The sequence below is a fragment of the Bos indicus x Bos taurus genome, chromosome 9 (genome assembly GCF_003369695.1).
Source record: "Bos indicus x Bos taurus breed Angus x Brahman F1 hybrid chromosome 9, Bos_hybrid_MaternalHap_v2.0, whole genome shotgun sequence".
NCBI lineage: Eukaryota > Metazoa > Chordata > Mammalia > Artiodactyla > Bovidae > Bos > Bos indicus x Bos taurus.
The window spans coordinates 89,196,008-89,222,253 of record NC_040084.1 but is presented as its reverse complement, the minus strand read 5'-3'; the positions used below and the strand labels follow the sequence as shown (position 1 = coordinate 89,222,253).

The window sequence follows — 26,246 nt, the reverse complement described above, 5'->3', positions numbered from 1 at the left end:
ATGTTCCCCCTTAACCCACAACACTCGCCAACTTCTATCAGATATCCTGCCCCTCCTTCCAAGCTCAGCTCCTCACAGATGTCTACACCAGAGGTCTTCTTCCTCCTTTTGCTCCTGCCTGCCTCAGTCACATCAATCTGCTTTCCACTTTTGTCGCTCCACAAACGTAGCTTCCTAGAAACCATCCATGACTTCAGTGGCTGAGTTCAACAGCCACTTTCAGCCCACGCTTGACCCATCAGAAGCATCTGACAGCTCCTCCTTCCTCTTGAAACATGCTTCCCCCTGGGCTTTTGTAACAAAAAATGCTCCCAGCACTCTCTTTACCTCCCAGGCTGGGGCTTCCCAGACTTTGTAGATTTTCCCCCCTTATATTATTCCTCCTAATAATCCAGAGATACCTGGGGCTCAGCATGCAGACCTTTTCTCTTCCTGTGACCCTGAATTCTCCCACCAGAAAATTCTGCCCCACGTCTTTGGCTTCCATCGCCACTAAATGCAGATGACTCACAGACTTAAACTGCCATTCCAGTCCTCTTCTCTGAGTTTTGGGGAAAGATATCCAACTGGCCACATAAAGTTTCTGCTCTAAGATTTGGAAGTCACCTCCATTCCTCTACCCATCAAAAGAAGTCTGGTTGATAATATACAGAATATTAAATTTTACAAATCATAAAGTATCATTAGCATAGTTTTATAAAGAAGTCCTTTTATATAAGTCTAAAATTCTTATGCCTCTTTGGAAAACAACCTGAATTTAGACTAAAAAGATGATATGTACAGTTTTAAAATGTTTTCCATTCACATAAAAGGTAAGTGTATATGTGACCTTCTAATTCAGATTCTCTGTTTTAAGTTTCTATTTTCTCATTTACTAAGGGCAAGCCAGAACATGTAGTGAAACTACAGACCTCTTTGTCCTTTATTTAATTTAAGGGTCAGTCCAATTAGAGTAGGGTGGAGTGGGGAATTGACAAGAGATACTGGTCTCATAAAACTTGGTTCTCTGTCTTTAGATATACATTATAAAAGCCATTGTATAAACAAGCTTCAGATTAAATTAACATGTGCATTCCTCTATTGCATAATATGAAACAACAAACTAGTCAACAGAGTTGAAATTTCTTAACTTCAGTAAAAGACCACACACTGTCTCAAATACCCACGCATAGTTATTTATCTTTAGAATCTTTCCTATTAACAGGGACAAATTGAAGAAATAATAGATCTAGAAATAAAATTTACCTGGGTAGATGTAAACTCTAACTAAAAGTTTAAAATATTAAAACTCTAATATTCTTCTGACACGTCAAAGAAACTCTTAGTGTTTCATCTCCTATGATGTTTGTGCAGGACATGTTGACTTATTTTAACTCTTAAAAATAAGTTTATATTAAGGCTTAGAAGTCAACAATCACTTGAATAAAAAAATTACTTTGATTCAGTTTCCCTCCCAAAAGCCAGATGTTTTGCAAGCCAGAAGATGGGAAAACTTGGGTTAGAAGTCACTTGGTTAAATCTTGTTTGGATTGGCCAGCCGTCATAGATGCGTATCTTTATAAAACCAAATGAAGTTCTTGAACTAACATGTTTAATAGACAAAACATGCTGGATTTGTACAATCAAATCCATTCCTTAACAAGAATTAAAATAGAGGCACAATAGAATCATGGTTGTAATGCCAACCTTTTGTGACAAAGCTGGGTTTTCTCCTGCCTAAACTACATTAAAATTTAGACTTGACAAATTGGCAACAAGAAACAATTAATAAGTATGTCTTTGATCTATACATTTAAAACAAAATTTTCTTAACCAAACACCATTAACCACTATTTGTCAGTCTTCAACTTACATCAGAAAAAAGAAAAACAAATAGCTAGAATAAATAATTTCACAATTTGTATGGAAATACAAAAAACCTTGAATAGCCAAAGCTATCTTGAGAAAGAAGAATGGAACTGGAGGAATCAATCTACCTGACTTCAGGCTCTACTACAAAGCCACAGTTATCAAGACAGTATGGTACTGGCACAAAGACAGAAATATAGATCAATGGAACAAAATAGAAAGCCCAGAGATAAATCCACGCACATATGGACACCTTATCTTTGAAAAAGGAGGCAAGAATATACAATGGATTAAAGACAATCTCTTTAACAAGTGGTGCTGGGAAATCTGGTCAACCACTTGTAAAAGAATGAAACGAGAACACTTTCTAACACCATACACAAAAATAAACTCAAAATGGATTAAAGATCTAAACATAAGACCAGAAACTATAAAACTCCTAGAGGAGAATATAGGCAAAACACTCTCTGACATACATCACAGCAGGATCCTCTATGATCCACCTCCCAGAATATTGGAAATAAAAGCAAAAATAAACAAATGGGACCTAATTAACCTTAAAAGCTTCTGCACATCAAAGGAAACTATTAGCAAGGTGAAAAGGCAGCCTTCAGAATGGGAGAAAATAATAGCAAATGAAGCAACTGACAAACAACTAATCTCAAAAATATACAAGCAACTCCTACAGCTCAACTCCAGAAAAATAAATGACCCAATCAAAAAATGGGCCAAAGAACTAAATAGACATTTCTCCAAAGAAGACATACAGATGGCTAACAAACACATGAAAAGATGCTCAACATCACTCATTATCAGAGAAATGCAAATCAAAACCACTATGAGGTACCATTTCACGCCAGTCAGAATGGCTGTGATCCAAGTCTACAAGCAATAAATGCTGGAGAGGGTGTGGAGAAAAGGGAACCCTCTTACACTGTTGGTGGGAATGCAAACTAGTACAGCCACTATGGAGAACAGTGTGGAGATTCCTTAAAAAACTGGAAATAGAACTGCCTTATGATCCAGCAATCCCACTGCTGGGCATACACACTGAGGAAACCAGAAGGGAAAGAGACACGTGTACCCCAGTGTTCATCGCAGCACTGTTTATAATAGCCAGGACATGGAAGCAACCTAGATGCCCATCAGCAGATGAATGGATAAGAAAGCTGTGGTACATATACACAATGGAGTATTACTCGGCCATTAAAAAGAATACATTTGAATCAGTTCTAATGAGGTGGATGAAACTGGAGCCTATTATACAGAGTGAAGTAAGCCAGAAAGAAAAACACCAATACAGTATACTAACGCATATATATGGAATTTAGAAAGATGGTAACAATAACCCTGTGTACGAGACAGCAAAAGAGACACTGATGTATAGATCAGTCTTATGGACTCTGTTGGAGAGGGAGAGGGTGGGGAGATTTGGGAGAATAGCATTGAAACATGTATAATATCATGTATGAAACGAGTTGCCAGTCCAGGTTTGATGCACGATACTGGATGCTTGGGGCTTGTGCACTGGGATGACCCAGAGGGATGGTATGGGGAGGGAGAAGGGAGGAGGGTTCAGGATGGGGAACATATGTATACCTGTGAAGGATTCATTTCGATATTTGGCAAAACAAATACAGTATTGTAAAGTTTAAAAATAAAATTAAATTAAAAAAAATTTTTTTTGTTCCCTAGTGAGTATAATTTGGTCAAGGTTCTTAAAAGCAACTTATTTAAGTTTGTTTAAGAAGAAATTTCTGTTTAAAGGCTATTATCCGAGCCTGTGAAAATAATGCAAGAGAAAAATCTTACAGAAACCGAGTTCATTTAATACTCACACCAACTACATTAATGAAACATACAGTGTCTTTGCTGAAGAGACTGAAGAACTCTGTGTACCTATGACCAAATCAGCCCAAAAGTTCCTCTTGCACAGAATATGAAATGCAAGAGGACAAATCCATGATGTGAGCTGCAGGATTTAAGTCATAACCAGAAAACTTTAAATTACATATCAACTCTTATTTTATGATTTTTTAAAATAAATGAGCTCAATAAGATATACACAGTACTCTGGTGGAGAGGTGGGGGGCAATGCATTAAAATCAAGAAGACTCTGATGAGGTCAAGCAAAAACTCAAGTATGGAAGGTAGTGAAAGGTAAGAAATAAGGACTTAACATTTTTTATCTCACATATGAGCATTTAGCTAATTATTCATATTTTTAAGGCATGAAAATGAATTCTCAAATTAAAGACAATCTCCAGTCTTTAAGCAACAACAAATGCAAAAAAAGCCCAAATAAAGCTAATCCTATTTAAAAGCCTCATTGGAAGGTTCCAACAAAATAGTATTTCATTTTCAAAGTCCTGTTCTTTTACACCTGATTAATCCATAAATTTAGCTAACATCTATAAAGCTTAGTTAGCTTTAGAGTCTTTTCATTAAAGGCTTTCACTGGCTATTTGCATAAAATTAACTAGCATTTATTAAAATCTGAAGTATCCAAGAGCCATACACAAATTAAGGTGCCAAATAAGATGCTAAAATCAGTATTTCTTTCTCCTTCTAAGAATCAACATGCACTTATACAGTTTCAAATTTGATAGGAATCACATAATGTTATACATGTATGGCCCAAAGGAAGCCTCTAACTTTTCATTTTATCAGTGAAAGATGGTATTTTTCTTGAGGTGTGCAGGTACAGAAAACATGTCAAAATACACTTTTGAGATTTTTCACTGGGAAAATAAGAGTTTGACCATGAATTTTCAAAGCACTGAATATAAACAAGCAACCACTTCGACCTGAGAGGGGGCCTCCAGGTACTGCCCCTCCTCACTTTGTTCATTTCACACTCATGCATGAGATCGTCTGATGAAACAGCCTGCTGCTGCTAAGTCGCTTCAGTTGTGTCCGACTCTGTGCGACCCCACAGATGGTAGCCCACCAGGCTCCCCCGTCCCTGGGATTCTCCAGGCAAGAACACTGGAGCGGGTTGCCATTTCCTTCTCCAATGCATGAAAGTGAAAAGTGAAAGTGAAGTCACTCAGTCGTGTCCGACTCATAGCGACCCCATGGACTGCAGCCTACCAGGCTCCTCCAACCATGGGATTTTCCGGGCAAGAGTACTGGAGTGGGGTGCCATCGCCTTCTCTGGATGAAACAGCCTAGTGACTAAGAAAACTGACCCATTTGGGTACTGACTGGGCTCCCTTGGTGGCTCAGACAGTAAAGAATGCGCCTGCAATGCAGGAGACTGGTATTATGACGCACCAGGCACTGTGTTATACATGGATTAGTTCATTCAATTCCCCAGCAACTCTATGAGGAAGGGATTATATTCATCTCCCTTTTACAGATGCAAAACTATGATAAACGTTATAAAGTCTGTTCAAAACCACACAGCAAGCAAGCAGCACAGACGGGTTTTGAAGCAAAGTATTCCTTATTCCAGAGATTGAACTCATGCATACGTGGAGAGCTCAACATCCCAAAAGGGCAAGATCTTCACTGGGGAACTGTATATCTACTTTCCAGAGGCAATAATGATCAGATTCTCTGCAGTTGGTGGAGCTCTGTGTGTTCTCCTTCTTAGGAAGCTCATGCATGAGAAAGTGAAAAGTGAGGAATTAACAGAACCAATGTTATTGTCTTCTATTTAACGTATCTGCAAAAAAAATACTGTGCAAGGCCAAACCAATATTGAATTCTTTTGGCAATAACATTTGACTTAGATGACTCGGATGAAAATGAATGGTCCAACTCCCTTGGACATGAGTGTACAGAGGAAGAGAAATCTAACCGTCCCTTACACGCCAAGGAAAATACTGACTTCCTGTATTATCCCCATCTACTCCAACCCTGACTCAGGACTGAAGCTTGATCTCTGCTTAGCAGTCTCCCACACACTCATTTACTGTGACCAAAGGAAAGAAGTGTTACAAGAGTTGCTGGGTAGCACTGAAGAATCAGTCCAAACATTGATGTTGTTGGGATCTACCAGCAAAGGGAAAAAGAAGACTGGCAGGGAATCTGTTGTCAAAATGAGAGTTCAAAAGAGTTTTTCATGAAAACAGGGGTGTATGATTTTCATTAAAAAATGAAGAATTTAAAACTATTCAAAGTTATACCAAGGGAAAAAAATCATACCAAAATATGCACTAATCATCTCTGAGTAGTAAAGTAGATGAAGCAGAGAGAAGAGTGAAGAGGTTTGAAATAGCTTTGCAAATTCTTAGGGCTAAAGAAGAGGAGGAAGAAGTCAAAGATACTCATGGTTTCTGCCAGTATGTCTTGAAATCTATTCTAACTATGAATTAGAAAGAGTATCTGATTTTGGAGGCAGGTGGGAAACAGAGATATAGAACAATTTTAAACACACTGTATTTACGATTTCAGTAGCATACCAATAAACAACTACCAAGCAAGCTATAATAAATGCAGTACTGAAGCTTGGGAGGCAAGTCAAAAGGAAGCTGGAAGTTATGTGATCCAGAAATTCTACTTTCAGGTATGTGCCCAAAAGAAGTAAAAGCAGACTCAAAGAGATATTCGTACATCCATGTTCACAGAAGCATGATTCACTGCAATCGATGAGCAGAAGCAATCCAGAAGTCCATTAATAGACAAATGGATAAACAAAATGTGGTATATGCAGCACTCCTCCCACCATTTGCAGAGGGTAAGTTCCAAGAACCCCAGCGGGTGCCTGAACCACAGATAGTATATACACCATGCTTTTTTTTTTTTTTACATACATTCAAATCTATGATAAAATTTAATTTATAAACTAGGCTCAGTATGAGAATATCCAAATTGCTAGCACCTATACCCTTGCTCTTCGGTACCATTATTAGGTTCAATTAGAGTTACTCGAATACAAGTACCACAGTACCTGGACAGTCAACCTGATATACCAGATGACTACTGAGCGACTAACAGTGGGATACACTAGATAAAGGGAAGATTCGCATCACTGAGCAGGACGAAGCTGGACAGCAAAAGAGTTCATCTCATTACTCATAACTACATACAACTTAAAACTTAGGAACTGTTTACTTCTGGAACTTTCTGTTTAATGTTTCCAGACCAAGGTTAACCACAGAGGTATCTGAAACCAAGGAAAGTAAAATTGCAGATAAGGAGGGACTACTAAACATAGAATGGAATCATGTTCAAGCTTAAAAAGGAAGACTTCCTTAATTTTTATTTTACATTGGAATATAGTTGATTTATAGTGTTGTTAGTTCGTGGTGTATAGCAAAGTTATTTAGGTATACATATATAAAATTCTATTCCTTTTCAGATTCTTTTTCCATATTACAGAGAATTAAGTAGAGTTCCCTGTGCTATACAGCAGGTCCCTGCTGATTATCAATTTTATATATAGTAGTGTATATATGTTAATCCCAACCTCATAATCTATCCCTGCCTAACATCTTTCCCCTTTACTAACCATAAATTTGTTTTCTAAGTCTATAAGTCTGTTTCCATTTTGTAAATACATTCATCTGTATTATTTTTTTTAAGATTCTATATATAAGCAGTATCATATATTTGTCTTCCTCTATCTGACTTACTTCACTTAGTATGATAATCCCTAGGTACATCTATGTTGCTGCAAATGGCATTATTTCTTTTTATTTTATGGCCAAGTAATAGTTCATTGTTTATATGTACTACATCTTTTTTACCCAATCATTTATTGGACATTTAGGTTGCTCCCATGTCCTGGCTATTGTAAATAGTGCTGCAATGAACATGGAAGTGTATGTCTCTTTTATGATTTTCTCTGGATATATGCCCAGGATTGGGATTGCTAGATCATATTGCAACTCTATTTTTAGTTTTTTTAAGAAACCTCCATATTGTTTTCCATAGTGGCTGCACTAATTTGCATTTCCACCAACAAGGTAGGAGGGTTTCTTTTTCTCCACACCCTCTCCAGCATTTACTGTTTGCAGGTCTTTGATGATGGCCATTCTGACAGGTGTCAGGTGATACCTCATTATAGTTTTGATTTGCATTTCTATAATTAACAATGCTGAGCATCTTACCATGTACTTTTTGGCCATCTGTATGTTTTCTACGGAGAAAAGTCTATTTAGATCTTCTGCCTTTTTTTTTTTTTTTTCCGCTTGGGTTTTTTGTTCTTTTTGATATTGAGCTGCATGAGCTGTTTGTGTATTCTGGAAATTAATCCCTTGTCAGTTGCATCATTTGCATATATTTTCTCCCATTCTATGTGTTGTCTTTCCATTTTGTTTATGTTTTCCCTTGTTGTACAAAAGCTTTTAAGTTTAACTAGGTCCAATTTTTTGTTTTTATTTTATATTTTTATTTTCATTACTCTAGGAAGTAGATCCAAAAAGGTATTGCTGCAATTTACATCAAAGATTTCTGCTTATATTTTCCTCTAAGAGTTTTATAAAGTATCTGGCCTTATATTTAGATCTTTAATTCATTTTGAGTTTATCTTTGTGTACAGTGTTAGAGAATGTTCTAATTCTTTTACATGTGTCTGTCCAGTTTTTCCAGCACCATTTATTGAAGAGATTGTCTTTTCTCCATTGTATATTCCTGCCTCCTTTGTTGTAGACTAATTACCCATAGGTGTGTGGGTTTGCTTCTGGGCTTTCTAACCTATTCTATTGATCTATAAGCCTGTCATTATGCCAGTACCATAATGTTTTTCTTACTGTAGTTTTATAGTATAGTCAGGGAGCCTGATTCCTCCAACTCTGCTTTTCTTTCTCAAAATTACTTTGGCTATTCTGGCTGTTTTGTGTTTCCATACAAATTTTAATATTTTTTTATTGTACACCTGAAAAAAAAAAAGCTATTGGTAATTTGACAGTGATTATATTGAATCTGCACATTGCCTTGAGTAGTATAGTCATTTTGACAATATTGATTCTTCCAAAGCAAGAACATGGCATATCTTTCCATCTGTTGTGTTATCTTCAATTTCTTTCATCAGGCTCTTACAGTTTTCAGAGTACAGGTCTTTTGTCTCCTTATGCAGATTTATTCCTAGGTATTTTTTTTTGATACAATGGTAAATGGAACTGTTTCCTTAATTTCTCTTTCTGATATTTCTTTGTTAGTGTACAGAAATTCAACATATCTCTGTGTACTAATTTTGTATCCTGCATTAATGAGCTCTAGTAGTTTTCTGCTAGCATCTTTAGGATTTTCAATGTATAGTATCATGTCATCTGCAAACAGTGACAATTTTACTTCTTATTTTCCAGTTTGGATCCCTTTTATTTTTCTTTTCTGACTGCAGTATTATTTATAATAGCCAAGATATGGATACAAGCTAAGTGCCCATTAATGGGTGAATGTATAAAGAAGAGGTGATGTATATATACAATGGAATATTACTCAGCCATAGAAAGATGAAATCTTGCCATTTGTGATAACATGTATAGACCTTGAGGGTATTATGCTAAGTGAAATAATTCAGACAGAAGTACAAATATCACCTGATCTCACCCATATGTGGAGTATATATCCATCCATTAATCAATTAAGCCAAACTAAACTAAAACAAGCACATAAATATAGAGAATAGAGTCGTGGTTACCAGCAGGCAAGTGGGGAAGGGAGAAGGCAAAATGGGTACAAGGAGTCACCAGTTTGGTGGCAGATGGAAACTAAACTTCTGGTGATGAGAACATGCAGTGCGTATGGAAACTGAAATGTAGTATTGTACACACGCAACGTATATCATGTTGCAGACCAACAAGATAAATAAATAAATGAGAAGTTGGAGGTGTAAAGAGCATCTACATGAGGCAAGCAGGGTAGGAAAAGGAATCAGAGTTGTGTATTTTTAGTTGGCCTTTTCAGATTTCCTTCCGCATGACTGGGGGCAGGACTAGTAGAACCAGCTGTGCTCCTCATGAACCAGGCGCTGTGCTAAGTGACTTCAGCCCTTTATCTCATCTAAGCGTCATAACTGGGGATGTAGGTAAGGCACTTCCCATGTAATAGAAGCAGAAGTTGAGACTCCAAAACACTGGATTACTTACTGAAAGTCACTCAGCTGGTAGCAGGAGGAACCCTGGCTGAAATTCAGGTCTGTGTCATTCACAAATCCTGGTTCCCCAAGTAACACCATAATAGGGTTGGAGAAATGGAAAAAATGCAAGAACTACTGAATCAGAATGCCTATTGTTACAATTGACATTGTAATAAAAATATAATTATCTAATGTAATCATGGTATTACTATTATGCCTTTGGGAGGGCATCTTAGAAGCAGCTATGAAATTAAATAAAATCTGTCATTCCTAATATTTCCACAGATAAAGCTATGCGAGCTTAATCACATGAAATGCATTCATTGATAGGTTATAACACATTACAAAAAAAAATATTTTTGGAAAACCTTTCAGCAGACTCCAGCATAAAATAAAGAGAGAAAGAGAAAGTAGGAAGTCAAGTGTTGAGGAAGTAAATAAAAAATTTACATTCTGTGAAAAAACAACTGAAGTATTGTGTTTGGAACTAAAGCTTGACTCAGATATTAAAGGGAATATTTAGTGATTTACAGCCAATGCAATGAGCCAAACAAAATGGAATAGAACTTGGCTGTCTCAGTGAACACATTCCTAAAAATCCAGTGAGGATATTCACTGTGCCATGATTTGAAAAATTTCACAAACAATATCTGTATGTAATGGCATGCAAATAAAAACAGTATGCCTTCATACGCATCCCCAAATTATATTTTTATAGCTAATGAATTCTAGTATATCTTATCAGTGATAACAACCACCTGCAAATGCCATTTTACTTTTAATTTTTAATGAAAGTATTTTTAAATAAAAGCATTATTTATATCTCAGTCTAGCTTTAAAAGAAACAATTTTTTTTTTGAAGAAACAATTTTTAAAGGAATTCTAAGATAGATAATTGTCCCGCAACGTTTCTTTTTCTAAATAAAGTAAGGGAAACTCTTCAATCTATTTGCCTTCGTCAGACCCCAACCTTCTAAAAATTTCGGCCAGGGTAGCAACACGACCCATCTCCTTGTCCAGCCTCGCGTATGATGTGCAAAACCACAATTGTTTTAAGCCCTTGGCACAGGATCAAACCAACAGCTGTAATAAAGAAAAACATAATGAAATCAATAACCACCAGCTCACTGTCATAGCCCAGAGACAATGAACCACTTTCCAGAATGCCTCCTAGGGCTCAACACAAAAGCAAGTGTTGTTTCACAGCCCAGAGGAGGACCTTCTGAAATTGCTTCTCCTGGAACATCTGACAAGTATCAAATGAACAGGAGACCAGAGCGACAACTGAAGCAGAGAGTTCCATGCCAGGCTGCCTTCAGCTCACCTCTCCTCTACTTTTCTCTCCTCAGCAACCCACAGGCCAAGCAATAAACTTAACCACCAGAAACTCACTAGGCTCTGTTCAACTGTTTCCAGAGAGTTCTTTAAGCTTTCTTTCTATTTGCATTCACTTAAAGTCCACACAATGGTGGCCAAAAGCAGTAGAAACAATTTCAAACTGTTCTGGTCTCAAGCTGAAGAGCAAGGAAAATAGACGAGCAATCAGAGCAAGAGGGTGAAACTCAGAGACCCTGAGCAGAGCTGTGCTTCTGGTCCTGGATGTCTTGTTGTTCAGTTGCTAAGTCATGTCTGACTCTTTGCAATCCCATGAACTGCAGCACACCAGGCTTCCCTGTCATTAACTAACTCCAGGAGCTTGCTGAAACTCATGTCCATTGAGCCAAGTGATGCTATCCAATCATCTCGTCCTCTGTCACCCCCTTCTCCACTTGCCCTCAATCTTTCCCAGCATCAGGGATGTCTAGAACCACGAAAAAGTGCACTGTCCTACCCTCCTGTCCCTGGGTCATTGTGGTGCTTTAAGGAGAGAAAGGAAACACTGTGTACTAAGATCTGGTAGGCTGTGGAATAGGAATATCCTTCAAGCTGCCATATCTGAATGTTCCCTTGTAGACATCTGACCATCAAACTGCTAAAGAAGGAGTTTCATCCATCTTCAGGAGGCCTCCAAAATGATTGCCCAGGGGGAAGTTCCTCTCAGGCATCCTGGCAAACGTAATCAAAGAAGAAGCAGAAGCTTCTGAATCCATGGTCAGAGGTCTCTTCTAGCATGCTTTCACAGATGAATTCAATCATTTTTTTAAAAACTGAAGTCCAGTTCAAAAACATGGAAGTAAACCAAAAGACAATCTGTTGGACTTAGTCTTCTGTCTCAGATCGGATAACAATTTCTCCTAACAAACAGAAATAAATGGATGTTGCTTTTCATTCACTGTGTTGCCAGTGAACCTTTGCAGGATGGTTATTGGATAAAACAAAACACAACCTACGCGTAAGGAGAATTGTTTTGTACTGAACTGTACTTATTTGCACGGTAAATTTAACCCAAAATAGCACAGATAATCAATCTCATGCATTTTATGGTCCTCGTGATGGGGGAGTTTCTTCACCATATGCTTCAGGATCCCTGCCGCCTGGCAAAGAGCTATGTGTACATTAGACACTCCATAAATGCATGAGTGGGAAGCAGAAGTGGTATTAAAATGCACATTGCCTGGGCATCCAGATAGTTAAAGTCTACTTGGTCATACTGTCCCAGAGGCAGCATTCTCTTAGACAAATCACCTCATTGTGCTTGTCAAGTTTTCTCATTTCTCAGGGGTCTATTTGCTGTCCATGCCCCATTGTGGCTGATGAGAATGAGAGAGCCTGGAAAAATAAATAATCTCCTTTCCCTCTGCTCTCCAGATCTAGCCTCAGGAAAGGAACTGGCATAGCTGTAGGGTATGAACAAGCTCTCTGATGTCCTGGCCTCAGATCCTCATCTGTATGATGAATGGGCCGAATGTGTTGATCGTGGGGGCCCATTCTAGTACTAAACTTTTTATTCTCTTTTGTCACTTTAATGAGGTATGCATTTCCTTGTCTAGCCTTCCCTGATGACTCAGATGGTGAAGAATTTGCCTGCAATGCGGGAGGCCTGGGTTTGATCCCTGGGTTGGGAAGATCCCCTGGAGAAGGAAATGGCAACCCACTGCAATATTTTCGCCTGGGAAATCCCATGGATAGAGGAGCCTGGGAGACTATAATCACAAAGAATTGGACACGACTGAGCAACTAACACTTTTCTTCTTCTACATTTCCTTGTCACCTGGCTTATTGAGGTTCTAGATTGAAGATTTTTTTTTTTTTTTTTTACAGCTTCCAAGAGTTGACCTCCACTGGTGGTCATGGAACTAAATGGAAGGAATATGAGCATATTTAGGGAATGTCAAAGTGTTAGGAGCACAGAACTCCTACTTGAGTCCCAGGCACCATGCTATCCTGGGTGAACCTGGCAACCCCTCTGGACCATCTGATACCCTCCCTCATGGCTTCTGTGAGGCCCAGAAAGATAATATATGCAAATGCTTGATCAATCATAAAACTCGGTGCCAGTGGAAGGCACTACTATGGACTAATACACAGCCATTCAAATAAAATGAAACTAGTACATAGTAAGGTGGACAAATCTCCAATATACCTTATGCAGTGAGGAAAACTAGGCACCAAATAATGTGAAGAGTAGAATACCGTTTATGTCAGCAAGGGGCTTCCCAGGCGGTGCAGTGGTTAAGAATCTGCCTGTCAATGCAAGAGGTGCAAGAGGTATGGGTTCGACCCCTGGGCCAGGAAGATCCCCTGGAGAAAGAAATGGCAACCCACTCCAGTATTCTTGCCTGCGAAATCCCATGGACAGAGGAGCCTGGTGGGCTACAGTCCATAGGGTCGCAAAGAGTCAGACACAGCTGAGCACAGACATATGTTACCAAAACATAGTATGTGAGTAAGTGTATGTGTACACACATTTAAGTAATTTTTGGAAGAAGCTGTTAACACAGTGTTTACCTATCAAGAAAGGAAGTATGGATTCTGGAATGGGACCAGAGGAAGACCTTAACTTTTCATCATACACCATGTACTGTGTAACATATACCTATGTGTATTTGTGTATTCATTGGGTTTTTTTTTAACAATCAAAAAAGAAAAAATATTTTTTAAATATCTAACCAACATCAGCCTGGCGTCAACAATCTTCATTTCTTTTCTGGTTCTGCTACGATTTCCATCCAGTGGTTACTTCTCTCTACTCAGCAACTCATGCACCAAGCAATAAACTTAACCACCAGAACCTCACTAGGCAAGAGAAAACATCACATCTCTTTTATAAAGAATGGGGAAAAGGCTAATTGTGAGCTGCGTTTTGCTCTTTAGATGCTCCAGCAGAGAATGAGTAGCAGACGCCCAAACCGCAGGCAGACGCTCCTGTTTTGAAGCCATCCTGAGTATCTGTCTCTTCTGCTCCTCCCTGGGGTTAGCACCCCTTGCTTTCTGCTGACACAAACCTTTATCCCGAAAGGGTTTGGGTTCCCTCCCCATATTGAGCATAGCATCATCGTTCACTTTTATCTTATGCCAGTAGGAAATAAGTAGGCACAGAGGGTGGTCCTCCCTGATGGCTCAGCGGTAAAGAATCTGCCTGCAATGCAGGAGACCTGGGTTTGATCCCTGGGTTGGGAGGATCCCCTGGAAAAGGGAATGGCAACCTAACCCAGTATTCTTGCCTGGAAAACCCCATGGATAGAAGAGCCTGGTGAGCTACAGTCCATGGGGTTGCAAAGAGTCATAACTAATCACACACACAGGCACGCAGATAGAGGCTAGTAATACAGCTCCATTTTTCCCTGGCAAACAGGACTAACACCAGTCAACTCTACCTCGCTTTTCTTACCTGTTAACCTAGTGGGAAAAGAAGCCAGTGATGGTCAGTGACAATCCTCACCTTCAGAATCCCCTTTAGAGTCATTTCTTCCCTTGGGAGATGCACAAGAATACAGTGGCTAATATAACACAATGAGTTCTGCAGTCCCCTAGCTGGGTTCAATGCTGGTTTTGTTTCTTATACACCTCAGTTTCCTCATCTATAAACAAGAGTAATTTTAGTGTTGATTTCCTAGACTTTTGTGGAGGATTAAATGGGATGATGCGTGTGTTGTGTGTGCTAAGTCGCTCAGTCCTGTCTGACTCTTTGTGACTCCTTGGCCTGTAGCCCACCAGGCTCCTCTGCCCATGGATTCTCCAAGCAAGAATACTGGAGTGGGTTGCCACTTCCTACTCCAGGGAGAGATGATACATATGAAACCCTACAGAATTTGCCTGCAACACAGAAGACCCGGGTTCGACTCCTGGGTCGAGACGATCCCTTGGAGTAGGAAACGGAAACTTTGCCTGGAGAACTCCATGGACAGAGGAGCCTGGTGGGCCACAGTCCGTAGGGTTGCAAAGAGTCGGGCACTATTGAGCAACTAACACTTTGATATGAAACCCTAACATAAAGCCTGGTGCAGGGCAGGTACTCATTAAATATGAACCACCATTCTTATTAAAAACTCAGTCTCCAGACCAGGAGAGCTCAACTTTGTAGGGACAGCATATAAATGACAGTATCTTCAAACCAATTTGTAATAACCTATCATTTCCTAATAGTTAAAAAAAATATTTTTCACCCTTAAGTAATTCTCTTCACATTATGTAGCATGATAGGCTACATTTATGCAGTCAAGTGTAAATCATCCAGAATCCTTCATCCACTTCATCCTATCCAAAAGTTCACTTCAGCCAGCATAAGGCCAACTGTCAGAGCTGGAAACTATTCTAAGGCTTGAGAAAGCAACTGAAAATGTAAGAGAAATAGCTATTTAGTCGAGCCTCTTAACAAAACACATTCAAATACCTTTTTAAACAACCAAGAATTACAGTCTAACTGTCCAAGAATGCAGAAAAGTCATAACATGTCTCTGAAAAGAACTAAACTCAAAAGTAATTCACCTCTGGACTTGAAAGTGAACATGGCTGCCTCTTCTGTCCAAAAAGGTAAAGGACAAAAGTCATCTAGTTAGTAAGCCCCAAACTACTAAGCCAATCGGTACTCTGATTCCTGATTCTCTGATTCCTGAATTAGCCTCATGGCTTACAAATGAGAACATAGATGAAGGACTACATTTCATTTAACAGAAGATATTTCAAGAAGTGCTAGATTTAGTATAATCACTTTTTTTGAAATCTATTCTTTCTAACTGATTACTAATTTGGTGCCATACCAAATTCCCATTTTGAAGCAGCAATTATTAATACAAAGGTTACTGTGGATTTTTTTTTCCTACTTTAGTGCAAAATGGGGCTTCCTTGGTGGCTCAAGAGGTAAAAAAGTCTGGAATGTGGGAGATCCAGGTTCAATCCTTGGGTTGGAAAGATCCCCTGGAGAAGGAAATGACAACCCACTCCAGTGTTCTTGCCTGGGAAATCCCATGGACAGAGCAGCCTGGTGGGCTAAAGTCCAAGGGGTCACAAATAGTCAGACACAACTGAGCAACTGAACATTTTGACTTTAGAGCAAAATGCCTGTTTAGAGGCAGAACTCTTTGGGAATGTGCTCATAGAGGTTATATTCTTTGGTATCACTCTGAGGACATAGTAAGATTTTAAATGGACCATTCCAATTCAACAAATCATAAAAGAAAGTTGATCCCAATAATTTACACATCCAACAAGTATAAATTTGAAAAGCGTTTGCTTCCAATTCCATACTATAGCTTCGTTTCTCTGACCCTTCTGGAGCCACTGCTACATTGGCAGGTATGAGGCAGATAGCCCCATGATGGCTGCACCTGTAAAGATTTTCTTAAAAGAATGCTATTCCAACCTGCTCATTGGCCTTTTCTATAACAGTTCACCCTACTTAATTGGTCACCAAAACAAAGCCGATTTTGAAGGAACAATTTTCTACTAGTGGGAAATGAATCGACTACAACATCAATCTTTAAAACATTTTTTATTACACATGTAGAGATACTTATTAGAAAAATTAAAATATAGATTAGCAAAAAGATTAAAATGTAGTCATACTTTTCGTGACTCAGAGATAGCCACTGCTAATATTTTGTGGTAAGTACTTCTAAAGTCTGTTAAGTACTTCTGTCCCTCTCTATATATGTGTGCATGTAAATATGTATATTTATGTATATACCTATGTGTATGTACATGAGAGCTTCCCTCGTGGCTCAGTCGGTAAAGAATCTGCCTGCAGTGCAGGAGATCTGGGTCTGATCCCTGGGTCGGGAAGATTCCTGGAAGGAAATGGCAACCCATACCAGTATTCTTACCTGGGAAATCCTATGGACAGAGAAGCCTGGTGGGCTACAGTCCATGCGGTTGCACCAGTCAGACATGACTTAGTGACTAAGCCAGCCAGCCATGTGTATGGACATATGTATGTGAATACACACACATCACACACACAGACAAAAGGAAGTATTTACAAGAAAGCTCTGATGCCAAGACTTTATCCTGCCTTATATTCAGAAAAAGTGACTCACTAAGAAGCATGGCTGTCTATGGGGTCACACAGAGTCGGACACGACTGACGTGACAGCAGCAGCAGCAGCAAGAAGCATGGAGAAGGCAATGGCACCCCACTCCAGTACTCCTGCCTGGAGAATCCCATGGAGGGAGGAGCCTGGTAGGCTGCAGTCCATGGGGTCGCTACAAGTTGGATACGACTGAGCGACTTCACTTTCACTTTTCACTTTCATGCATTGGAGAAGGAAATGGCAACCCACTCCAGTGTTCTTGCCTGGAGAATCCCAGGGACAGAGGAGCCTTTTGGGCTGCCGTCTCTGGAGTCGCACAGAGTCGGACACGACTGACTCAACGCAGCAGCAGCAGCAGCAAGAAGCATTTAATGAATCATGAATGGTCCACAGGGCCCTTAGCAGTACTTGTATTTCTAGGAAAATGGATCCAAAATCAGGGATTGTGACTCTGATGCATTCGCTTGGATCAGGAAGGAAATACAAAAGCAAGAAAAAGGAGCAGGGTACCTCAGTCCCAGGGCTGAGCTAGCAGCCAGTCTGCTCCTCCTGTCTTCACGTGGATTGCAGAGTCAGGAAGGAACACAGCAAAGACAGGGGGCAGAGTTTGTTTGTTTGTTTTAAAGCCCATTTCTGGGATCTAAATTTACATATTAATATCATCTCATGTCTTTACATCAGTTGCACCAACAGTACTAATCTTATACAATACTATAAAGTATTGTATAGAAAGAATGGAGGAGTGAGGAATTGAAATCCTTTAAATGCCCTGTGCAAAACTGATAAAAGGTGACCAAATCATTTTTTTTTCTTCTCTAAGATCCGGTTTACTGTCACAATTTTAAAAATTAAAGGATACATCTTGGAAGTGGTTCACATCATAGGGAAGTTTATGCCAAGGCTTAGAAGTGAAAGTCTTAAAAACACCCTTTCATAAACATCTCATTAAATTCAAACCAGGAAAAAACATAAAGAAGCTTTCAAGCATAAAAATTACAGAATCTAAGTTAAGCTTACTTAAATACATCTTAGCTTGGGACCAATTGTTTTCTTCTACATCAAATATCAAATGCATTTGCCTGTATAATAGCTACGTTATATATTACTACAGAGGAACATCTTCAGATTTTTATTAACATCACTCCCATGTCCAACTTTAAAAGCAAACTGTAATAGCACATTATCCTGGAAATGAGTAAAGTATTATCAACTTCTGAATACATGCCAGACTTACTAGTAATGCCAGCTATACAGATATACACATGGGATATGTTTTTAAAACATGTTACAAATAATAAAAATCCATATGTATGAATGTGTGTGTATATATATATGCATATATATATATATAAATAACTGAATCAATCTACTGTACACCTGAATCTAATATAAAACTGTAAATCAATTACATTTCAATAAAAATTTTAAAAGTAAACTACAGATAAACTTCAAAAAAGTTTAAAAAATAAAAAGACTCATACTCCCCTAAAATATTATATAATGCTCCCCTAAAATATTATATAATGCTCTTTAGTATTAAATATGCAGACGTGAGCCATGCAATCACAATGTAAATCTATGAAGTAGAACTCAGCCTGATCCTCTGATGCAGAGGACGAATTTAAACACCAAAATGTTTTCAAGTTCACTCCAGTGCAAAGTGCCCATGCCTTCCTCTCAACTCAGAACCTTACCTTCTCAGATACCCCTTTATTTCTTTATACTGCTTTGAGGCATCTCCTGTGGCACTGAGTTTAATGCTTCTGTGGTTTAGTATGTATTATTATAATCTTTCCATTTTTGTACAAACTGAGTTTTTAATTGGATCTAGAGTCTATGGCATTTATACTTTTTAATTGGATCTAGAGTCTATGGTATTTATATTTTTGCATTTTGGGTTAAAATAAAATGGTCATTCAAGAAATACCTGTTGCATAAAAAATCTTGTTCTAAGTGTCTGAGCTCAAAGAGCTAGCCCTCTTGGGTGGAGAAGCTGTGAGAAACTTGGACAGGGAGGTCCGTAGGCTAAGAAAACATGAGCTAAGAAGACTGCATTAAGGCAAAGCAAGAATTGAGTCTGCTTTGAGAGATGACACTTCTTAGAAGTCAGGTTGGGTGGCAAGAGAGGAGAGAATGGCTTGTACCAGATAACACAGGCGGAGGGAAAACAACTCCCACAAGGGGTTGGTGAAGACATCCACCAAATTAACTTGATAAGAAAGAGGCGAGTACGAAGAATTGCACATGATGAGGTCTGTCCAGAGAGCAGACACGGGGCTGGTCTGCAGGCACTGGTGTAGCAGGAAGAGTGATCAACATGCTAGCAATCAGAAAAACAAAACAGAGAGGAAAACCATCTCCAAGGTGACTGCAATCAACCATCGCGTCACTGGTTAGCACTGGTGGTAAGTGCACTTTTACATAATTTTCAAATGAAATCTCTCATTAGGAATTCTGCTGTGTCAAAGGGACAAAAGAATGATAAACTTTTATTATCTTCAGTTCAGTCACTCAGTCGTGTGACTCTTTGCAACCTCATGGACTGCAGCACGCCAGGCTTCCCTGTCCATCACCAACTCTCAGAGCTTGCTCAGACTCAAGTGCATTGAGTCAGTGATGCCAACGAATTGTAATATCTTCTCTGGTGTATAAGGAAAATATTGTGAAATTCATTAAGTGAATTTCAGTTCACTTAATGAAATGCAGTAAAGTGTATGCAGAATTCTTTTAAATCACTCTGCTTAAATTTGAATCACAAAAAGATGTATATTTATAAATGTAACCTAGCCACTCACTCCTGGGGGCGATTTAAGAATTTCTTTACTCATTCACTCCACACTTTCTAATACATGATTTTCAAACTGCCAAATGAAGCAGATAAATATGTTTGTTTGGATAAAATTTAAAGTCTACATCCTCTTTCTCAAAGAAAAGAGAGAGAACAGTACCTATGGCAGAGAGAAATTATAATTTAATAACTAAATTGTTTACTTCTTTGTCCCTTTATTTATTAACAACTGGAAAAAATGAAGTCTCCTGTTATTGCAGCTAAAGGAAGATGAAAATGTGAAGAAAATAATAGAAATCCTTCCCCCACTATACTCTTTCTCAAGCAAAGCATTTCCTTTCTTCAAAAACATTAAATCTGCTCTGAAACTTACACATGAGCAGAGAATTAACATAATTGCAAGAAAAAGCTTTACAAAGTGGATGGCAGATCTATGAAATAGATTTTTCTTGAATGTTGTTATTTTTCAGTCAAAAAAGTCAGGCAAGCAGGTTATCGTATAACTTGTATACACAGTTCTGAAATGGCAAAGTATAATATAGAGATCAGAAATGAGCAGACTATATATCTCAAAGTATACTTTTCTCTGAATGAGCATGAGAGAATCAGGCCATTCTCTCTGAAAGGACCTGAAAGGAAATAGCGTTTTAAAGATGTCAACAGCAACTTTGTATGAAGGAGAGGGAAATTCAGGCAGCATTAGGCCATGGACCGCCATCAGTAGGAACTATAACAGCAGAGGTAGCACATAATTTTGAGGGCTAGTTAATGCCCTTTGAAAATGTACCTATTAATGGCTATCTATAATTTTAGTGTGAAATCATTGCTGCTCATAAACAAGGCTTTCTAATGGAATTGATGATAAGCTTAATCACTATATATGGGCATAAAGTCTACTCCTTTAATGGAAACAGTCAATGCCATGACCAGGACAGAACCATTTAGTTGGGAAATTGGAAATTTAATTTCAATCAGATGAACAAAAAGATGAAAAAGAATGCTTGAAGTGGTAGCATAAAAAACACCAGCGATTAAAAACATTTGGAACCTTCGCTTACCTTTCAAAGGCATTTGTTGCCATGGTTTTTAAAGACCTCTGAAAGCTTCAGCTGTGTCCACAAGAGCTGCCAAGAAATAGGGGTTCTATACTGATTTTATTTGTCAAATGCATTTTGTCTTAATTATCTCCAAGATAAAGATTTCTTGGCCGAAGGATATAAAAAAAAAAAAAAAATCCAGTGTTATTTCACAGGTAGAAAGACTATGATTTTGCTTTTCTGAGCCAGTCTTCAAATGCATGCGTGCACTTGTGCACGCACCTCTAATTTTCATACTGTAGCATTTAAGAGTAACTAGCACTTAAAACTGGTAATAGGGATGGCATTCTCATTGAAGGAGGTTTTTAGGTCTTAAATTTTAGGGCTGTGCCTTCCTTTTTCTCTGTTCAGAACAAGGAGCCAAGCATCTGGCAAATTTATCCATAGCTGGAGGTAAGACTTTTAGAAAGTTTCACTATAAATGCTTTCATTTGAAAATTACATGATAACTCATATGTATACACACTAAAACTCTTTGGCCTTTTGGCCCCAGTAGTTTTAATTCTCTTGCAAAATCTGCATGTTTCTGGGTTTAAAAAAAAGATGTCTATGGACTCCCACAGTATTCATAATGTGGGGGAAAACTTGCTTTTTATTTGAACATCATAAAAATGCTTATATTTGTTCCTGCTGTTTACTATTTTTATAGCTAATGTTTTGGTACCAGCATATTCTCAAACTGGAAGATCCTGGAGAGCAGTATTTAGTCCTATTGGGCTAATTTGTGATTTTTCTACTTAGAAGGGCCTTGAACATAAACTTTTAATAATGAGAGTGTTTCTTATAAGGTTTTGGTAAGATCCAGGAACTCATATTATCCTGAGAATCAAGAGGGTGTTTCTGGAGTTGCTTCTTCATTATTAATGGACAACCGTGAGGAAGTATTTAAAACATTCATGTCATCAAGTTTCTTTAAAATTTATTGAGGAAATCGATTCCAACTCCCACCAGAAGAGATTACTGCTTCTGTCTCTGTAGCTGCTGGATAATTCTATCCGGATATCCAATTATCATGTCAAATTCAGTATGTCTGGAATGTAACTTTCTCTTGTTTAGTCACTAAGTCACACCCAACTGTTCTTGGGACCCCATGGACTGTAGCTCACCAGGTTCCTCTGTCCATGCGATTTCCCAGGCAAGAATACTGGAGTGGGTTGTATTTCCTTCTGCAGGGGATCTTCTCCACTGACGGATCAATCCCACATCTCCAGCATTGGCAGGCAGGTTCTTTACCACTGTGCCACGAGGGCTAGTTTTTTCTAATCAGCCTTCCTCTTCATCTTCCCAGTTCAGGTAATGACACCATCATTTTCCCTCTGTTTTTTAACTTGTTCAACTTCCTTCTTTTCCAGATATTTCATATTGAATCATCTTAAAATAAGGTTAATTCTTTCACTTATAATATTCTTCATGCTATTCCTTTTCCCATTTCACAATACCAACGTCGGGATTTAGTATGAAGTATGTCTAAGGTTTGTGAATAAGAGCCAAATTCATCCTCATGCTTTTTCAGTCGCTCCCTTCTCTGGTCCCTCCTATATGCCTTTGGCAGATAAATCTTAATTAAAGACTGTTTTGTCATCTCTCTCCCATGATTTAAAAAAATGGAATGGTTTTGTGTTTCCTAATCCTAACCTTCTTTTCATTCTTGTATTTATTCATTGAGTGACTCCTGTAATATGAAGTCTTGATTTGGATCTTGCTTTTGGGAGACTCACAGACAGAGAAAGACACACACACAAACATAAGCAGACCTTGGAGATTTTAAGGGCCAGGTTCCAGACTACTGCAATAAAGTGATCATCACAATAAAAGGAGTCACACAAATGCTTTTGTTTCCCAATACATATAAAAGTTATGTTTATACTATACTGTCATCTATTGTGTACAATAGTATTATGTCTAAAAAATGTACATGCCTCAGTTAAAAAATACTCTATTGTTAGAAAACGCTAACCGTCATCTGAGCCTTCAGCAAGTCACAGTCATTTTGCTGGTGGAGGGTCTTGCCTCATTGTTGATGGCTGATTACTGATCAGGGTAGTGGCTGCTGAAAGTGACAATTACTTAAGACAACAAAGTTTGCAACATCGATTGAATTTTCCTTCATCTTGAACAATCAGAGGCCACTGCATGGTTATTAATTAGACTAATTTTAATAGTGTTGTGTCTCAGTTAATAGAGAGACCCAAGCAGAAGGGCAGAGAGTAGGGAACAGGTCATCACTGGAGCAGTCAGAACACATGACATTAATCAATTAAGTCAGTTATCATATATGGATTCAATTGATGATGCCCCCAAAATTACAATAGTAACATCTAAGGCCACTGATCACAGATCACTGTACAAACATAATAAGAATTTAAAAGTTTGAAATATTGTGAGAATTGCCAAAATGTAATAAAGCGAGATAAAGTGAGCAAATGCTGTTCAAAAAATGGCACAGATAAGACACTTGATGTAGGGTTGCCACAAACCTTCAATTTGTAAAAACACAGTATTTGCAAAGAGCACTAAATCAAAGTGCAATAAAACCTGATATGTCTGTACCTGCCATCCTAGGCAATGGGAACAAAATATAATCATCCCAGAGTATCCTTGGGAAATTGGTTACAGGACCCCTTCGGATACCAAAATCTGTTCAAGTGCCTTATATAAAATAGCCATAGCATTTGCATATATGCCACACAAATCCTCCAGTATTTTTTGAATCATCTCCAGATTACTTATCATACCCAATATAATGTAAATGCAAATAGTTGTAAATGCAATGTCAATACTAGGTAAATAGTTAGCTGGCACAAGAAAAATTCAAGTTTTGCTTTTTGGAACTTTCTGGAAATTTTCTTTACTATTTTCAATCTGGAGTTAGTTGAATCCACAGATACAAAGTGTTGACTATAATATGGAGGGTCATAGGAGAGACAGAACTTCTGCATTAACATCAGGGGTTTGATACAAACACTTTTGACAAAAAGAAATTGTACAGGTAGATCTGGAAAGAAAGTCCCAGCAAAGAAATGGGATGATTATGTTTGAGTAACAGCAAGTAGCCCAATCTAGACAGTCTATTTCAGAAGTAGAAATGGTGACTTTAAAACAACTAAAAATACAGGCTAGGGCAAGACTGTGGAAATCCTTGAATGCTTGGTTGTCAAAGGATTATTCTGTGGGCCCTGAAAGTCATTAGAGAATTCTGTGCAAAGTGTTGATATGATTAGTGATTTGCTAATGTTAATAGACTGTGAGTGTGCAGACAGGTTTAGAAGGAGGAAACCAAATGAAGTAAATGAGTTAAATGGAGAAGGCAGAAGAAAAAAATTAAATTACTGCAATGATCATGATGAAAGTTAATGGGGCAAACTCTGGGTAGTGGGAGCTGAATGGATAGACATTAAAGAGATAGACTCAACAGGATTACACAACGCCTCTGATGGGAACCATCAGGGAAGGAGTGCAAACTGAAAAGATGAGGATAACAAGCTCCATGCTTCCAAGTCTGGACACGTAGGGGACTGTTGAGGGAACTGATATAAAGGCGGTCAGAAGGAGCTAGTGTTGGGGACGCACAGGAGTCACGAAGTAGCAAGGTTGCTAACACAAAATTGTTAAAACAGCATTAAGTGTTACCTCACACTTCTGGAGGCTAACAGTCTGAAATCAAGGTGTCAGCAGAGCCATGCTCCTACTGAAACCTGCAAGAAAGAATAACTTGTCTTCTGGTATTTGCCAGCAATCCTTGATGATCCCATGGCTTGTAGATGCATCACTTCAATATCTCTCTCCATCATCTCTGTCCAAGTTTCCTCTTCCAATAAGAACACTAGTCCTCTTGAATTACAGCTCCACCCCACTCTAGTATGGTGGAGCCTCACCTTAACTAATTGTACCTGCAATGACCCTATTTCCAAATAAGGTGACATGCTGAGGTACTGGGGGCTTAGAACTTCAATATATCTTTTGCGGGGACACAATACAACCCATAACACAGCAGCCCTCAACCTTCTGACATCAGGACCATTTTGGTGAAAGACAGTTTTACCATGGACCAGGGGAGGGGGATATTTTCAGGATGATTCAAACCCATTACATTTATTGGGCATTTTATTTCTATTATTATTACATTGGGATGTATAATGAAATAATTATACAGCTCACCATAATGCAAAATCAGTGGGCTCCCTGAACTTTTTTCCTGAGCTCAGATGGTAATGTCAGCGATGGGAAGCGGCTGTTAATACAGATGAAGCTTGGCCGCTCACCCGCCACTCACCTCCTGCAGAGTGGAGTAGTACTGGTCCATAGCCCAGGGGTTGCGGACCCCTACCATAACAGATATATATGACAGTGCTTAGGAAGCTGGGCAGATACACGGATGAGAAGGAGAAAGGAACAGAGGCTGCAAACTCTGGGGAATGCCTGCATGTAGAGAGATGAAGAGGAAAAGCAAAGAGTCAGGGAGAAGACAAGAAGCCCTTGGTTCTTTCACAGTCGATTTACTCAATTTCCACTGTGCATTTCTTGGTTTATGCTATTTCACATTTCTGGAATTCTTCTCCAAACTTCTTAATGCCTATGAAAATCCTTCCATTCTTTTCAGGCCTATATCAAACATACCACTTGCATTAACACTTCTCTTGCTAACTTCTCTTAATCAAATAACTCCCTTTTCTGAGGTCTTCCTATAGGTTTTATCTGTCATTCTTTTGACTTCTTGCCATATTCTCTTATTTAACAGATGTGTGCTCAACATGACTATAGTCATGGGAGATATTGCAACAAACAAGGCCGGAAATCAGCTCTCACTGAGCTTCCATCCAAGTGTGGGCAGGAGTATTTGACCATGGCACCTGCTGCATGCATGTGTGCTCAGTTGCTAAGTCGTGTCCGACTCTTCTGTGACCCCATGTACTGCAGCCCGCCAGGCTCCTCTGAACATGGGGTTTCCCACGAAAGAATACTGGAGTGGGCAGCCATTCCCTTCTCCAGGGGATCTTCTTGATTTAGGATCGAACCCTCATCATCTCCATTGGCAGGTTGGTTCTTTACCACTGAGCCATCAGGGAAGCCTGGCA

At 38.7% G+C, this 26,246-nt stretch overlaps 1 protein-coding gene across 3 annotated transcripts in view; it reads right to left on the bottom strand.

The window, feature by feature from the left end:
* ESR1 (estrogen receptor 1) overlaps positions 1–26,246 on the bottom strand; it is a 410,506-nt gene that overhangs the window by 215,371 nt on the left and 168,889 nt on the right. The gene's annotated exons all lie outside the window — the stretch shown is intronic.